The sequence below is a fragment of the Lonchura striata genome, chromosome 3 (assembly GCF_046129695.1).
Source record: "Lonchura striata isolate bLonStr1 chromosome 3, bLonStr1.mat, whole genome shotgun sequence".
NCBI classification, from domain to species: Eukaryota; Metazoa; Chordata; class Aves; order Passeriformes; family Estrildidae; genus Lonchura; species Lonchura striata.
In genome coordinates, this window is record NC_134605.1 from 86,162,120 (window position 1) to 86,180,773 (window position 18,654).

The 18,654-nt window shown below is 36.7% G+C and overlaps 1 long non-coding RNA gene across 1 annotated transcript; it reads left to right on the forward strand.

The window, feature by feature from the left end:
• The first annotated feature begins 8,809 nt into the window (after positions 1-8,809).
• LOC116183434 (uncharacterized) lies at positions 8,810-14,679 on the forward strand. Its single transcript, XR_004148071.2, has 3 exons — positions 8,810-8,951; positions 10,285-10,437; positions 14,405-14,679. It is a non-coding gene; the product is annotated as an uncharacterized LOC116183434 (long non-coding RNA).
• The last annotated feature ends 3,975 nt before the right edge of the window (positions 14,680-18,654 follow it).

Below are 18,654 nucleotides of genomic sequence, written 5' to 3' on the forward strand. Positions count from 1 at the left end.
ACAGTAAGCTGTATTTTATGTCAGAGTTTTTTTGGGTTTTTTTAAGCTTTCAAAGGATGTCAGTTTCAGGGGAATTATATAGCATGCATGATCTTAATGAACCATGCACGGTCCACAGTTTTCAGCTTTAATGTTTAATATGATGATCTGACAAAGTTTTTATTACTCCATCTGGCTTTTTATTGACAGGCTCCTGGATAGGTACATTTACTTACAGTAACTGTGAGGGTGGTCACATTGGTTGTAGTGATATGTCTTTGCTGAATGAAAGCACATTGCAGACACATTTCAGAGGAGATGTTTTGGGTTGGGCAGAATGATATAGATTTCAAGCTTATATCTTTGCTCCTGTCACATAACACATCTTTCTTACATTACAACATTTATTTATCCTTCATATATCACTCTTATTCCATCACTTAGGAATTCCTTACTAACCCATTCAAGACTGAAAACTGAAGTTACTCCGCTACCTATTGTAGGAAAATGCATTAAAAAGACAAACTAATGTGCCATTATCTTTCTTCCCTGCATATAACCAATATGAAATGTTTTTTATGTTTCATGAAATCTATATTTATGGATCAGAGATTTATTTTATTTTGCTTTTATTTTTTTAATACAAAAAAGGAAACTCTGAGCCCAGTCTTGTCAGTATTTTACTGACAGCATGAAATTGTCTTGTTGTCCCAGAGGTTAATAAGAAAAAATACTCTCTTATCAGACATCAAAGAAAATGCAAAATTATCACAACAGAAAGCAATATTCTTTCATTCTTTAATAATAAACAGTGCACGTTGCTACAGGAAACAAATGTACCCAACTGAATAGATAAATCCATAAATAAGAGCTGACTTTTTGCTTTAGCCAAGAAACAAATTGAAAAATATTCTGCATATGGCTGAAGCCAAACTGTGTTAGCAATCGGGAGATTTACTGGAAAACACACTGCTTTTAGAGGTCCTTTAGCCCTATCCAATAACACATTGTGGAAACTTAGAAAGCAAACCTCTGGTTGAAGAGCTCTCCATTTTAAGACAAGAGCAACACTAAATGCTGACAGACAGTATTTTCAAATTAACTTCATAACTAGAAAGAAATCAGAAATTATTAGGATACAATAAAAGGGTTCATGCTCTTTCAGCAGGCCTTAGAGGGAATGTATTGCCTAAATCCAAAATGGTGCTGCTGAGAAACCACTCAGCTGCTACTTAGCTCTGGAATTTCATAAGGTTTGAAAGCCTCTACTTCCTGGTAGTGGAAAATGGAAGGTTTCTTCTGGATGTGTCTTTAAAAAAGTGTGTAAGCCCTGATAGTGCTCAGAAATCAAGGTTATAGTTCATATTTCCAGGGAAGGCTTCAATACTGTGAATGCTGAGTACATCATGTGTCTTCATAAATTCATCTGGGTAAAGAGGCAATATGCTGCTTGCACTCTGTTCTCAGTGTTTTCTTAGAGACCAGACTATTTCATATTGCATTTGGAGGGCAGCAAAATGCCTTCCCAGGGCCTGTTCAAATTTGCCAAACTACTGCTTGGAACTTTCAGTGCTTATCTTTGGGCAGATGTCTAAATGCCCATCATTGGGGAGTCCCAAGCAGCTTGGGTAAAAGAAACAACTCGACTTAACTCAACTCATAAAGAAACAACTGAATATCTATAATATGAACCCTAAGTCCTTGATTTATCTTGAATTATCTGAATTCTCAATGCATATAGGTCTTCATGAGATCTGACTTGTTTTTCTATCATGAAAAGTCTAATAGATATTTTTGATTTAAGGATTTTATTTCATTTTAGATTCTTCACTTTGATAAGGCACTATTACTTTCATTTGATTTTAGTTAGCTGGCATTTTTTTTATCAGTTCCATTTAACATCAAAGAAAATACTAAACAAGCTACCAGGAATCATTCTGAACTTTCAATAATAATTGCAAAAAAAGTCTAGTAAGGCCAGAAATAAGCTAGGACTTCACTTTACTAGTGCTAATACTTCTTTACCTTTAATGCAAATAAAGCATCTGAGCTTTTTCATCTAGAATTTTGATATTTAACATTGTTATCACCCAAGATATAAACAATTGTTTAAGGAAATGGGTGAGAGTGTTTCTCAGTGCTACAGTGCTGAGTCAGTCATGCAGAACTAATTTCCTGGCTGTCTCTGAATGCACATAAAGCTGCTCTGTAGATGCTGCTGACAATGAACTAGTGACTGGAAAAAGGAATCTTAAACACAGTCACATCTCTTGACTGTTAAAATCCTTTACACAAAGCATGCTGATCTAATGTACTGTAGTGAGCAATATCCTTTTTTTTCCCCTGCTTGTTAGTAAAAGAAGTTTTAATACCTGAAGTTGTTGCTAAGTAACCAACTGCTTCCAAAATACATCTTTCTTGATAATAAAACTGGTTTGTTTTTCTGCTAATTAATACAGCTACATTGGAATTTCAACACTGGTATTGCATAATGGGAAAAATACCCGAACAATAGAAGATTTTTATGCATAACTGAGGATGCCTCATTCATGTGGGGAGCATATTACAAGCCACTTAATCAGAAAATCTGTATTTGAATACAACTGCCTAGCAGTTTAGAAGCAAAATGCAAATAGAAGTAAGATGCCTGTGTGAAAAGGGGCTTCCCCATTTCTTTAACTACATCATATGGTGCAGAAAAAAAGCTGATGCCTGTCCATAATCTATGATATTTAGAGCAGGCTCACAGATATTTTTGCTTTCATAAATAAAACTAGTTTGTTTGAATGGTATTTCAATACAAAGATGCTCAGAACAAAAAAGTCCAGAAACTATCACCAAAATAAAAAAATGCATTTCTGTACATAGATTAACTAGGACTGCAAGAAAACAGAAGATGCCCACACGTAGCAATAGTGCTTCTAGCTTAATGTCGATTGCAGTGTTATTCTTGAAATAAACTTAATGGCTGCAAGAAGAAGAAGGTGGGAGGAAAATGCACTCAGATCCAAGTTTACAGTGTAACAGCCCACACAGGGATGTAAATGAAGATTTGGACACAGGATTTGCTCAGCGAAGCAGAAGGTTTTACTGCCCTCTAGTAAAATGCAGTTACGAAACTGTCTTTTAAAATGTATGCATGCTGAGTAAACCATTTCAGTTATTGTTACTGAAAATGTGATTAGTCTTGGATTGTCATCTCATTGTTTTCATAGTCAAAGAATAAAACATTTATGTTCAATCTAGAATGAATTATTTTTGAATTAAGGAAAATAGCAATAATGAAGCACAAAAGCAAGGTCTCTGTGGCTGCATCTGCATGAACAAATCTCATGCCAAATTTTCAGCAGTGTTATTAGGAAAAGACTAAGTGGTAGCATAGTGCAAAAATTCCTGAGTCCTAACTACAGGGGAACTTACCCTGTTGTTAGGATTGTATCAGCACTGAATGAGCAGCTCAAGAGTGAACATGATTTGTGTCCTTTAATTTCTGCCAGCAGCAACTCTGAGAATTAATGGCAGCAGAACTCTTTACCTAGTGCTATAGAGAACTGGAGGGTAAGTTGCAGGGAAGCTGTAGATATTTAATGGCCTGACACACAGGAAAAAAAGAAATGAAATCATAGTGTTGTTGCCATACACATAGCTGTTCCATGCAGTGCTGTACTGACGGATTATTCCTAACAAGGATGGCACAAAAGGATGCGTAAGGCTGTCATGGTAAAACATCTGACACTGATGGTGATTGTTGTAACTGTGTACACTGTGACTTGTTACACAGTGCAGGCTCTGCTTCTCAAACAGCAGGAGAAGTGCTTGGGAAAGGGCAAGTGCTAACTGCTGTCTCACAAAGTACCTAGTGCATTTTTCCATACATCTTGCTTTTCTTGCTTTCTCTCTTTCTTTCTTGCTCCTTTCCGCCGCCCCCCCCGCCCCCCCCCAAATGTAAAATATAAAACTGACAGGTTTTTCAGGAGCCACATAAGCCTTCTGTGAAAATTATATTTTCAATTTTCAACATCAGTCATGAAAAGTACAAATATTCTGTAAATCCTACCACTGAGTTTTTATAAAGGAATATTCAATCTCCATATACTCTTGTTTATATAGCTTCATAAATATTCAAATACCTGGGGAAAATGAGGCTAGAAATGGGGATGTTGTTCTAAAGTAAATATAAATTAAAATAAACATTAAGGAACAGAAAGAGTTTATTCTCATTCATAGGAAAGATCCGAGTAGTGGGTAATGTAGTTTACTTCTCCTACCTTTTGCGTCCCTCTGCCAGGGACAGAGAATGCCAGGGACAATATCTTGTGCAAGAACCACTAAAGAGGAGGGATGTTCCACCCTATGATGCTGCTTTTGCATACTCTCTCAAGGCCAATGCATAACTTGGATCTAGAAACTCAGTCCTATCTTGTACATTGGTGGTGGTCCGGGATCAGAGAACTTCAACTAGTTTCCTGACCTTTTCTCTTGAGATCTGCTGAGAAATGGGTGTGAAATCAAGCTCTCAAGTGCTCCAATACTTTGTGCTGTGCAGGAACAGATGCAGAACAAACACAGTTTTCAGCATTTTTATGAAGGCTCTTAGGTAATTTTCCAATCCAAATTCATGCATTCCTACTAAAAGAGGTCTGGAAGGGGCTGTGGGAGACAAACTAATGCAACCTTCATAAAAAAGGAGAATAATTTGTATCTCAGTCATTGTTGACAAATGCTGACACTAACTAGCCTGTCCTTGAAAATCTCAAATAGCAGCTACTCCAGGTACTCCAAGGTCTTTTCTGTCTTCATTAGGTAAGATCCCTGATGAATCTTTACTTTTAACTGCTCTCCTGTTTGTGAGCTACTTGCCTCTTTATCTCATTGACTGAGTCCTGCTCCCTTAAAGGCTGTTTTACATTTAACTCTCCTAAAGATTTATGCTCTAAAAGAATACAGAGGAAAATATATTGTCTGAGCTCCCTGGAATACTAAGCTTACTTTTTAAACACTCTAGTTTAATTTAAGATATATTTTTACCCTTTCACTTAAACTTTCTTAAATAAGAGAACATAGTCTATTGGTTTTCATTTTAAAATTACTAATTTAGTATGTATATGCATTATGCATGGGACAGGTATAACGTTATCATCACTTGTTCTTCCATTGTATATTAGTAGCATTATTTATTAAACTTTTGTTGATTTGTTGTTCTAGTACTGTCAGCATATTTGGAGGTTTGAGCTATCTGAGGAGTTGATCAGATTTATTTCTGTTGAGCTTTGTACAGTTAGTAGGCCATGTTAGTGCTGTTTCATGTGTATGAAAGAAACTTACTCTTATATTAGACACTTAGATAAAAATACCTTCCATGATTTGTGAGTGCATGTTGGAGAGCTCTATAATCTTATATTTCACCTAAATTCTGAAAGAACCAAATGGGCAATGGTGAAAAATAAACACTTCAGAGAGCCCTCTAGGTAGGTAATACACCAACAGCTGTCACGTCACTATAGTCTCCTTTCATATTTGTGTTAATAGCAGCAAAATATTTTCTTCATAGCTCCATTCCAAAATATGGCCCATATGTTTATGTGTAGCATGCAGTAAAGAAAGAATTTGTATGCTTTTAGGTGAAAGAAGGATAGGTATAAGCATCTTAAGTGAAAAAGTCTCAATTTGTTTTAATTTAAAGTCAGGATTTGAATAAAATGATGATAAAATGTACTGATGAGGTTTGGATGTCTTTATTTATTTGCATTATTTTCAGCCATCACTTTTCTATGTGCTTCCTAACCTAATCTGTATTTCTATCCCTTTTCCCCAAAACCCAAATTCTGTAAGTAGAATAAATAAATATTTTTTTTTAAATTGCAAGAGAGTTCCAAGAATGTCCAGAAATATTTTAAATTACATTGTGACCACAATGTGGCCCATGTATTTCTTGTCTCTGGAGATCTCAGAGTTTCTAAGTTCTCAACAAATAAAATTGTGTGACAAGGTCATAACTAGATTGAATGCAAAATAGGATTCTATGAATGTGTTAAAAGTTTCCTATCATAAATCATATGAAATTACAGCCTTTAGAATTTTTTTAGGAAAATAAAAGTGGAAGGAGCTTGCCTCTTGTTTGATGCATAAATCACAGTTTCCTCCCACCCATTCAGCCTTCGATTCACAATCTTGTCCTCATAAGGCATCTTCTGTGAAAACATTTGATGAGGAAGACCCTGGAGTGTAAATGGCGAAGTGCATACTCACATCTCTGCTATGCCTGATTTAGACCAGAACAGGGATTTTCAGCCTTTGCTCTGCAGACCCCAGTGGTTTTCAGCAAAAAAACCCCCAGCAAATATAATGCAAACTTCCCGTACGCTGCAGAAGTCTACAGACGTGATATTTCTGAAAGGATCCACATCTCCTTTGGGAAATTTATGCAGGTAAACAAACTGAAAAGGACTGAAAAACTCTGGACTTGAAATTTGGGTTAGTCACTCTCAATGGTTATTTAGTTCTTATGCTGTTTGGAAGCTCATGTGTTTTGTTGGATGAAATTGTTTTGCTTCTTAGAAGGGGTTATGTATTCACTGAATGGGTGAGGCAAAGGGTGTCTTTGAAGTCTCTGTGAAATAGAGGTATGAAACAATTTAGACAAAGTTGAACAGCTTGAGCAGATGCTTATCTAGACCTTAGAGACTGGTATTATTTTTATTTCTTTTGCCTTTTTTTTTTTTTTTTGAGTCTACGCTCTATGAAAATAAAAGGATTCTTCTATAAGATAAGAGAATGATGAAAATTAAATCACTTCCAAGAAAATGGTGAATTAGGCTTTCTGTATATTTATGAATCTTGATAAATGCTTGGATGAAATCAGCATCACCAATTCACTCCTGTTGTTCTCCCTCATACTGTGAGTCTTTCCAAATCAGTAGCAAAAATAGGAATGATTGAATCAGTGAAGCTGTGAACATTACAAGATGCACACTCCAACAAACATAAAATGCATGAGTGCCTGGTGAGCATTAGGAAATCTGTCACTATGAACAATTGAAGATGACAAGTTTAAATAGACCGAGGAATTCCAGTGTTAACTTAGTTTCAAACAAAATATTTTCAAAATTGTCCTGATCACTTTTTTTTAAAACTGAAGATTAGCTGTGTGAAAATAAGTTCATTTAAATATTTTACGCAAATGAAAAAAAGAAAATAATCTGGGAAAGCCATTAAAAATGGACACGAGTAATTGTGCACTGATCACCTTCCCTTTTTTTGCTAGAACTTTCAAGAACACCTTTCCATATTCTTAGTCTGGAGCCTCTCCAACATTATAGCCTCTCATGGGGTACTGATGGTACCTCAGCTAAAATGTCCACAGTTTTCTGTTGTTTTCTTGAAAAGAAGAGAATACTCTATATTTGAATTGTCTACTGTTTTCATAAATAACTTGTGAGAGTCCGATGTGGGACTGATTCTATACTGAAAGAGTTCAAGCCCTGCAGAAACACCTCATCAGGCAGCTTCGGGGGCATCTACCATGATGGCTTTCACAGCAAAATGGCAAGCATGGGGAGCGATCATTAAAATCATTACAAACAGTTTGCCTCTGCAGTATTTTGTTCTGAGAGTTGTTTTAGCTGGTTAAATTCTAGAGAAAGAAGATAGGAAATGATAATTAGGGCTAAGGAGAATGGGACTGTCTTGAGATAGTTAATACCCCTCTCAGTAGGCAGATAGATTATTTGAAAGAGGAACAAAAATTGCATTTTTTGAAAGCAACTCTAAGCTTCAGGGGACCAGGGAAATTGTTTTCTGTTGTAATTGTGGGTATAGTCTCATCTGCAAGATATTTAAATATGAGTACCCCTTTAGCACATAACCTCTGCTCATTTAGCTATCTAAATAGTTTTGTTGATTTTAGTCTTTAAACTTTAACCTAAATGGTAAAAGCAGTATACCAAGGAAATCTTTATAGTGTCTGTGGTCATAATAAGGGTAAAATCTCAGAAAGTAGGTTTCTGTCTTTTGAACAGTTAGTATATTCTAGTATAAATACTTTGCAAATGACCTGTACACTTGCATATTTCAACTTTCTTACTTATACTGCATGTTAGATAGAAGTGCTAACTTTAAAATGCAAAGCACTGCAAAAAGATGGATGTTTTGAACATAACAGGCTTTACATTAAACTTCAGCACAGATTAGATGAATTGTGGAATTATGTCTAATACTCTTAAGGGGTTTTAGCGATCAAACACACAGTAGATCCATGCTGACATTAGGTTCTAGCACGTCTAAAAAACACATAGTAGACATCCAGCTTCCACAGACCTGAAGTCCTACTGGTTTATGTTTAAACTTTTACAGTGCAAAAATGTTAACTGAAAAAGCCAATTTTTTTATAGTCAACAGTAACTCCAGTAGTGTTTTGGGGCAGTCCTGTCCATGTGTATTTCACAGACTGTTTGCTCTATGTATCTACTGCAATACTGTTTGGCCCTCTTAAATTGTAAGTATACTCATATTTGCAAATTAGCCTTTTATAAGGCTAAAAATATTTTTGCCTTACCATTAGACATTGATGTGAAGTCTGTTACGATAACGTATGAAGGTCTATACATTTGCAATATACTATTTTCTGGAAGATTTAAATTAATTTAAGGACCACTGATTTGTTAGTGTTCACTTACCACTGAGGAAAGCTTTTCCCCATCCATAGTATTGATTTAATCTCAGTAATTTTATTCTCCCAGATTATTTAATAAAATAAGGAGAAGTATATGAAGCACATGGCATCTCAGACATTAACCCCTGCCTGCAATCTCCTGTCTCTGCCCAGGACCAGACTAGTCAGCTGAAGTTAAGTGAGATGAATCCTGTCTGCAGTATGGCAGCTACAGAAGAGCTTTAGATTCCTCAAGATGGGAAATGTTCCTCATGCTTGCAGAGGAATCTGAGAACTTTCCTGTCAGAAGTCACAGTGAATAGTTAAGTATGGTTAAGTACAGTGATTAAAGAAAAAGCTGTTAAGTTTGAGTTGTAAACAGATCAATTTTAAGCAATATCTAGATGTGAGTTTTCATAGCAAAGGATGAAATTAAATGACCATTTTTACTAGTAGTCAGGCTGCATGAAAAAATAGCACTGTCTAGTATTGCCATCAATGAATATGTGCATTTTAGATATTTCTAAAGTTTTGTGTGGTTTTGTTTTGTTTGTTTATTTTTTTCATTCTACTGCCTTACTATATAAGGTGAAACAAACTGAAAAAACAAATTAGATCTGTGTGGCAAAGTTTTGGTAGCTGGCAGCTGTGTGAGCAGCCTTTGTGAGGAAATATCAGGAGCTGCCCTTATGTCAGAGAGGGATCCAGCTGGCTCCAAAACAGACAGGCTGTTGGAATCCTGGATGATGAGAATTTTAAACTTTCTGTGCTTAAATGCACAGAACCACAAGAGAACACTGCATTTGACCTGAGGTCATGGAACAGGCTTTTAAAATTGGTTAATAGCACTGGGATTACAGGTGCATAGTTGGTTAGAAGTCTGTAATATCACAGGGTGGAAAACTTGGAGTTTGGGATTTTAGAATATAGAAATAGATATGAAGCAAGATGGAGGTTTTAGGGTGGAGGAAAATTGTTCTTCTTCACCTTCTTCCTTTTTCTTCACAGGTTTGGGTGATGTTTTAAGCTTGGATAGAAAAGACCACATTGTGAAATTCAGGGGATGAGCTATTGGGTTAAAAAGGAAAATAATCTAGGTGTCCTTTCTTAATTGGATCGTTTAGTTTTAAAAGACCTTGTAAAAAGAGTTAGTTAGCCATTTTGTGCCTTGCTAATGAAAAAGCTGCCAAACTCACAGCGATGAAACTGTAACAAAGGTAATAAATAATAAACGCCTGAGTCCAAACATGAAACACCATCTCAAGTGCTTTCAATCTCAACCTTGAGAAACTGATAACCCACCACTAAGTAAAGCTGAGCCCATCAGAAGCAGTGGGAGCACTTCTGTGGTAGCATATTTAAGAAAGAGAAAAATCCCATTAGAAGCTGGGATAGAGAAGTGAGAATATGTAAGAGAAACAACTCTGTAGGCCCCAAGGTCATTGCAGAAAGAGAGGGTGAAGGTAGTTCAGGCATGCAACCAGAGATTCTCCTACAGTGTGCAGAGAGTATAGTGACATTCCTTGCATCCCATGGATATCCACAATGGAGCAAATAGCCACCTGCTGCCTTTAGACAACCCCACATCAGTGCAGGTGAATAACCCTTAAAAGCAGCTGTGAGTCATGAAGGGCCTTTGCTTGCCCTCCTGACAGGAACTGCAGCCCATGGGGAGGACACCACACAGGAGCAAGTTTGCTGTCAGACCTGTGACTGAGGACAGCACTCCACAGCAGGACCCCACTGGACCAGTCAGCCTGTGGGAAGGACTAATGTTGGAGAAGTTCATGAATCACTGTCTCCAATGGGTAAGCCCTTATGATGGAGCAAGGAAAGAGAGTGAGGAGGAAGGAACAGCATAGAAGGAGTGTTGTGAACTGACTGTAACTGACCATTTTCCCCATTCTACTGCACCACTTGAGGTGCAGGAGTTAAAAGAGTTGGGATTGAAGCTGAGCCTGGGATGAAAGCAAAGGTGGGGAAAATATGTTGGTTTTTTTTTTAATTTGTTCTTATTCCCTATTATTTTATTCTTCTTGGCAATAAATTCAATTTTCCCAAGTCCAGTCCGTTTTCCCCAACTTTTTTACAATTGGTAAGTGATCTTCCTTATTTCCATCCTGTGTTTGTCATTTTCCCTCTGTCCTGTTAAGGAGGAAAAGCGATAGAGTAGCTTGGTGGGTGCCTGGCAACTGTCCAAGGTCAACGCACCACAAAATATTAAAGAATTTTTTTTCTGAACCTGAGACTGTGGAAAATAGATGTCAGAAAGGAGACAGAAAAGTAACTTATGGTGGATGAGAACAAAGTCCCCAAAACACTGGTGCTTCATCTATGCACTATGTTATGAAATGCAATTAGATACATGATTAATCATGGTTCAGTTAGCAATCTGAGTCTGTCCTGATGAAACAAGATTTAAACTTGCATAAAAATATTCATGTGATATGAGTTTAACTAAGATGAAAATATGAGAATCCAGTGGAACTTGATGGCACAGATGAATTTCAGACTAATGTAAAAACAGCCCCTAAACAGCAGAGGATATGAAAGTATTTTTTAAAAAATAAATTTCATAATATATTGTTTAGTCAAAAATAGCTGTGTTTGTTTCTATATTTTTTTGCATTTTTAAACTTCTCATATTTTATTACTTCTGTATTCACCTGCGTGACTCCTGAATCACTCTGTCTATGTGAGCCATGGTAGACATGACTGTAGCATTCGAATAAAGAAATTGAAACATCTGAATTAAACTTCCCCCTGAAGAAACACTTGTCAGTTATTGAAGTGATCTGTTTCCCCTGTGAACTGATGCATAAGGGATTTTAAACATGTGCTACTGAAGTGCATTTTAAAGGGTGTTTGTTTAGAAACCTTTTGTACATTGCTGAAATGTATTTAACTTTCTCTTAACACTGCTTTGTTGGGCACTTGCCAAAATAAATTTATTATGCAGCATTTATTATCTGGTTTACCAGTTTGGAATTTTGTCTATGTCTGCATCCTCAGTATTGATAAAACTGAGAATTTTCTATGAAAAAAGTTAAATTCCAAAGGAAATTCCATGGCTTTGATCTTTGTGCACCAATCCCAGCAACAGAGAGAATAACCACAATGAGAAATGAGGGTATGCTCCAACAACAACTTTATACTTTGAAACAAAATGAGAAAAAGGATTTTGAGGAAATGAAGTAAAATAGATTGATCTCCAGAATATACAATGAATACAATATTTTACATTACAGGTAATATATCACCTGAGCTTATTTTTCCCTGTGCCAGGAATTGCTCCCTTGCAGACCACACGGATCTGCATCACCCAGTAACGGGAAGCATATGATTTCCTTTGGAGACAGGCAGGGGAGCTCTTCACACTGACATAATGGAAGTAGACACTTTAGGAATACTTCAGAAAAAAAAAAATGAGATGGATTCTAGAATTTAGAAAATGTTCAGATCTTTTTTGAGTAGCTTTTCTAATATGCATGTCAGAAAAGAGAAGGGCTATTTCTGATCTCCAGAAAATAAATATATGAGTTAAATCTGGCAGTTATTACTATTTCTAGACTGAATTTTTATCTTAGTGCCACATTGCTCTGGCTGTTTTGTAATTAGGTGACATTAAAAGAGGATGTCTATCAAAATGTTAACAAGGATGGTGGTCAATCTCTGTCAGATTTATTGAAAGCAAATACATTTACAAGTTCCATCATAAATCTTGGTCAAGTAATGAGATTCTCAACTTATTTTCCATAAAGTGGTTACTGCATTGTGCAGGCAAAATGTCATGGTACACAACAGTTCAATTTCATCAGCTCTTCACACAGCAATGAAATAATAAACCAGTACTGCTCAAATTTTGATTTATTTCATTGTCATATATTAACCTAAAATACATGCATGTATGGAATATTTTGGCAGAATATATATTTAAAAACCCCAAGAATTCTCTTATTCCTGTTGAATTTCTAACAACAAAATGCCAAACTTTTATTTAAGAATAAAATTAGGTATTAATATTTTCTTTTGAAATGATGAAATCAAGATTTGAATTTATTACTAGATTTGGCACTAACACTGAAATTAATACACACAAACCAAATTATTGATGCAGAACCAAATTATGCAGAACAGCTTCTTTAATCTCTTAACTTGTAGTGAGTAGTTCCAAACAAGAACCTGCTTCCTCTGAGTATCTGAAATAATTAACTATTTAATGCAACTTGGAGCTCAAGGTAAATTTTCAAAGTTCCAGGCTATAGGTTAATATTTGCCATATATCTCAAAATATTTTCCGAAGACGAGTTTTTACTTCAATGCCTGAGGAAGCCATCTAATGGTAGAATAGATTCCTTGTGAGCACACTTAACGAACTTCTGGTTCATCTTTCTGCACTGATCAATGACTGAACAACCAGTTGATATTTAAGGTATTCATATAACTAGTATGAGCTGTGGTTTTGGATTCCCTCAGTTGGAAAAAGAAACTGAAATTATTTGCTACTATTCAAGGTATGCACTTCTCATAGAATAAACAGAGAACATAATGTTAGAGCTTTCAGCATTCAGTCCTCCAGAATGTTATAAATTCTTATTTCTTCCACCTAAAATTATGCATGAAATTTGGGTTAAATTTACAAGTAGTTTGGGAACAAAATAGTAGGTTGTTTAAATGAATATGCTGTAGAAGAAACTCTTCTCCAATACAAGACTGTATCCAATTCTCCAATACAAGATACATATCTGTGTGGGTGTAGTTACATCTATATTGAATGTTAAGTTTACTAATAAATTTATGTTTATGCCTATAACTGCTTATCTTGGGTATGAAAACCTACCTTAGTCTAGTCCCCAACAGGTGGCTGTACCCCAAATTCAGCAGTAAGCAGTATGTAGAATGTCCAAATGCTAAAGAGAGGTGTCTATTGGCCCCTCCTGCTGTGTATAAAATTCATCCATATATTGAAAGTCATAGCTACAGAAAATCCAGCAATGGTGATTCTGCAATTTCTTGGTCCATAATTTCTAGCCTTTAAAAAACTTTTATTTCTTTTTCCTTTGCTTGTGATTAGAGCAAGTGAGGACAGAGAAAGAAGGCTCAGTCCTAAAAGGACTTTGAAAAACAGATTGTGGATCAGTCTAGTGTGGGTCCAAAGTAATGGATGCAAAAAATGTGGATTTTGTGTCTTGAGTCAGATGGAGATGACCTTCAGATTAGACCCTAGGGATAACTGTGTGCTATATTATTCGATGGATATAGTTCCTGAAAGGTGTTACTGACTGCTTTGTTCTGCTTAGATGAGCAAAACAGTCAGATCAGGATTGATGTTTATGCACTGTGCATTCATTTGTGTCATAAATTCAGCTTAATGTTCCCATTGTATATGTCTTTTCTTCTCTTTTTGCATTCTGTAAAAGACTTCACAGAGACAATATTGTGAAATTGAGGAAAAATAGTAAATCAGTTGATTGATTTTGATATAGTTTCTGTCCAGAAAATTTTTAGACTTATATTAAGCATCTGAATAGAAGTTGTATTTTTCCTATGTAGTTCTATGTTTGAAATGCTGGAAGTGAGCCACAATTTTCTGGATTCACAGTGAACCACTTCAGATCAATATTACCCTGTCTGAATATATGTTATATCTTGGCTGACTCCACAACACAGTTTGGAAGTTATCCTACAACTAGATTCAAGCACAGATCCCCATTTATCGTGTAAGTAAATATATCATTTGTGTTTAAATGATTTTTTTTTCTTTTCCCTGCCCAGGAAAGAGGAATTTGGTGACTTGCTGAAGGTTGCAGAAAGCTCCAGAGAAATGACTGCTGTACTTCATGATCAGTTTGGACACACAGGATTTACGTACTGTGATAAACATGATCTGGCTACCTAGAAACACTGCTGTTAGCAGTTTTAATGGCTAAAGGGCAGCAGCAGCTACAGGGCTCACAAAGTATATGATGGCATATTCTCAAGCATATGGTGTGTTTCCTGGGTGTTCCTCTTAAATTTTGCTGTGAAGAGGATTAAAGGAGAAGAAAACATATTTCCTTGGCTAAAATTCTGCTCACTCATTGGGGAAAAGGTCCAGATTCATATCCTTTTCCTACTGAAAGAGTATCGTAAAAAACCCTACAGTAAGAAACTTGTGCCCAACATTGTTTCTATGAATAGTAGATTGCAAATTGGTACTGGACAGCCAACATACAATAGTAGATGGCAACTTTGAATAGTAAGCATTACAAAATTGAAGACTGATTGAAGGAAGCTAGTAGACATATTTGTTCTTCCAGAATTCCATACTGGAGGAGAAAAGCAGGGACTGAAGTCAGAAGGCTCAGGGAAGTAATCAGGAATGAGGAGTGAGGGGAATAAAAGAGTGTCCAAGAATCACATATGATGCCATGGCAGAGTGTTGCCCTCTCTCTGTAGCCCCCCACTGCTGGGGTTTTAGCTGCTCAAGTAGGGAGTCCAGCTTTGGTTCACTCAGGCTGCGTAACCTTGACTCAGACTGCTGAGCCAGAGCTATGAGACAGTCTGTACTGGGCTAAGAAAAGTAAAAAATAATAGAGAGTGGTAGGATTGCTGGTGTGTGATAGCTAGGAGAACAAGGACTCAGCAGAGAAAACATCGACATGAAATGCTAACACCTTAAGGAAAAGAAATGAAGGTAGCTGGAGGCTGGTCTTGGCAGGGACAGTCAGGAGCTGCCAGGTTGGGGTTCATCCATCAGTGCTGACCAAGTAAGAGGCAGGAGCAGCTCTGCTCCCATGGTGGCTCTCGGGGGCCGTGGCCACCAACCCCTCACTCCTCAGCAGCACCTGCCTGCCTGGTGAAGGCTTCCCAGCTGCTGTACTGGAATGTGAGCACACCTGTGCTTAACCTCACAGTTCACTAAATACCAGCTGTCTTTTATGTGTCCTAGCCAATAAATAATTCCTTTATACCTGTGAGTTATCCATATTTTGCTTGCAGAGTATTTTTGTGCCAGGCTAACGATGCCCAAACAAACTGACTATAAAAATATCTTGTAGAGGCTAAGAGGTGATTTTATTATTATGCTAGGAAGCCAACATGAATATTTGAGAAAGTAGTAGCTTAATAGGAGAGGAACATCATCTTGGAAGAAGTGATTTACATTTTTAGAATTAAAAAAAATATAAAGTCATCTAGCAGAAGGTACACTGTTCCTGGGATGGATGAAGAATCCTTTGCTGCAGCCATACATCTAGAAAAGCTCTGATGCTCAGAGCTATCTGACATTAAATCATGTCAAGCAGAAGCAAACAGCAATGGAAAAAAATCATTGCTGTTTTTAATTAGGTTGTCTTGAATGCTCATCTGCATTCTAAAAGCAAAGGGCTTATTTCAGTAAAAATCATGGCCAGCTCCTGTAGCAAGGAAACTGGCTGTACTCAAGCTGAATTGGGCCCTAAATTTGTTGCTTGGCAAGAGCAGGGAAATGTTTTGCTCTGGTGTCTGACTCCATTGGCAGTAGTGCTTGTTAATCACAAAACCCATTACAATGCACTGTACAAGGAGGAATCTCAAAAACATCTTATTGCTGAGCTAAAGGCTATAAAGTGCAGTGCTTTCTGCTAACCAGATTTGTGCTCTGTTGTGTTTAGTGGTAGTTGTGCCAGTCTGTGATTACTCACAAGCGGTGACTAGAGACTGTGGCTGAGAACCCTGCGTGTGAGTGCAAGGAGGGGAGGACCTCAGAGCTCATGCTTTGAAGCAATATTTAGGCTAGCTTAACAGTGAGCAATAAAATGAGGACAATAACATGGAAAAGGAAGACTAAAAATGTTTAATTACTTTACCCTGATCACTCTTCTCCTTTCCAAGTTGGCAAGCAGGAACTGGAACTTGCCAAACATGTTTTATTTTTAAATCTTTTATCCATTGGCAAATCTGCATATTGCATCAGAACTCATAAAGGTGTTTTACAGTTCTGAACAGTTTCCCAGCCTATACAAACCCATGTGTTCATGCACACACACTTAGAGAACTGCTGCATAGAGGGGCAGCTCTGACTGTGGGGTGTCCATTCCTCACTGAATTTTGTAACTAGACACGATCTCTCTGAGTCATGCTTCCCCCTTTTCTCAGTGCAGCAGCAGCAGCCCTACCAAGGCTAGCACCAAAATGAGCTCTGCAGCCCACTGGAGGCAGTACTGTGCACCCATGCATTCCTTTGAGGGAAGGAATCCCTCTGCCCCAGCACCTTCCAACCCTCCAGCTAGAAAGCTCAGGAATTGTCCACATATAGAGTGTTTTTTGTATGTTGGATGCTCCCTCTAAACACTGCTCTGGCATCTTGTTTAATGATAGTAAAGTGTGTGAGTATCAGCAATGTTGGAATACTGACAATAATGAGTAAATGGAGAACGGCTTTAGTCTCATAAAAAATAGATTTCTGTTACTGGAATCATAGTCCTGGCACAGCACTGCCTGACTTCTTTTCATCTGGGAGATGGGAATCACTGCAGCTGTGCACACTTTCATTTACATCGCTCAATTCCTGTTCTCCTTTCTAGTGCACAAACAGCCCAACTAACAACTAAACTGATATTTTTTGTATATCAGCATTCTGGTGAGTGTGACATTTAAATTGGGGTATTGGTTAGCAAGCAATGTCTGGCATTACCTGATGGCTGGTAGCACAATAGAGTGTGATCTTGCTCACATTGTTAAATTTCTTTCAGTTAATTTTCTATTGTTTTACTAAATGAGAAATAAACAGGGACAGTAGCTGTTTTTCTGGGAATAAGGTATTTGAATCCCTTTATTTGAGGTGCCACAGATGAATGTCAGTTCATCACTGAAGAGTTAGAGCTAACTTCCTAGAAGAATTTGTGTGCAGTGTGTCTGTTTTATGCATCTCTGAACGTGCTCTTCTACGCAATGTAGCATGGTCCAGAGGTGTCAGCAATGTTTTGTGTTACTCTAGTGACTGAAAGGTGCTTTCATTATTACTAGGCTTTGGCTGATCTGCAGAGAAAGTAAGAAGTGTCACAGGATGAAAAAAGACCATAAGTTATAAGTAAAAACAATGCACTTAGGGAGGTATATTTATGTAGTTTGTGTATATTTAATTTTCACAAAAGCTAATTATTTATTACCAATGCCTGGCTCAAAATTAATCCTACAAAATTAATTGTTTCTAATCTTAAACCTTTGACAATTACAAATCAAGATTTAAAAATGGAACTTAGTGATTAAAAAAGACTTTATTATCTTTAAAATGTCCCTTCCAACTCAAACTATTCTATGATTCTATGCATGTAGAGTCTATCTCTAATTTTGAGACTATTTTTATTTTTATCTTAGTTTTTAATACAGTTCCTTTGCATATTCCAACAAATGGCCAATGTATATTACCATCATGTCAGTTCTGTATCCAATTTATTTTTCAAATAGTCAGTGTGCTGAATCACAGTTATCTTAAAGACCACATTTCTCATCATTACCTGTCAACAGACTGTGCTTCATAGCAGGAGCGTGGCCAACAGGGTCCAGGAAGGATGCACTCCTGTGCATTCCATAGCATATTAACAGCTTTAAGTCTGTGTCTTCTTAGCTAATAATAACCCATGTATTTCACACAGGTCCTAGGCCTCTTCCTTTTCTGGTAATTTTTCTTCAGTGATGAGAAGTTTCAGATAGCAATATTTATCATTAAAAAATTAAATTAAATACTGGAATGAGTGACCATTCTGAGATATATATAAATCATTGTTTTTTACCCTGTACAAAATAAGATTTTCTAGATATAAAGGAGAGTGGATTGATATATATATAGTTTAGCAACATATTTTGCTTATTATGGATTTTGAAAAAGATGAATTTTTATGTAAGGTAACATGACACAACCTTGTCATGATTTTCAGTGTAACACATAAGGAACACTTGTAATCTATCAAAGCTGAGATTTCAATAAATCCTTATTCTAAAATATATAGGTCAAAAAGGGAAATTTGAAACTACAAATGGTATCTAAGAAGAAATAATTATTT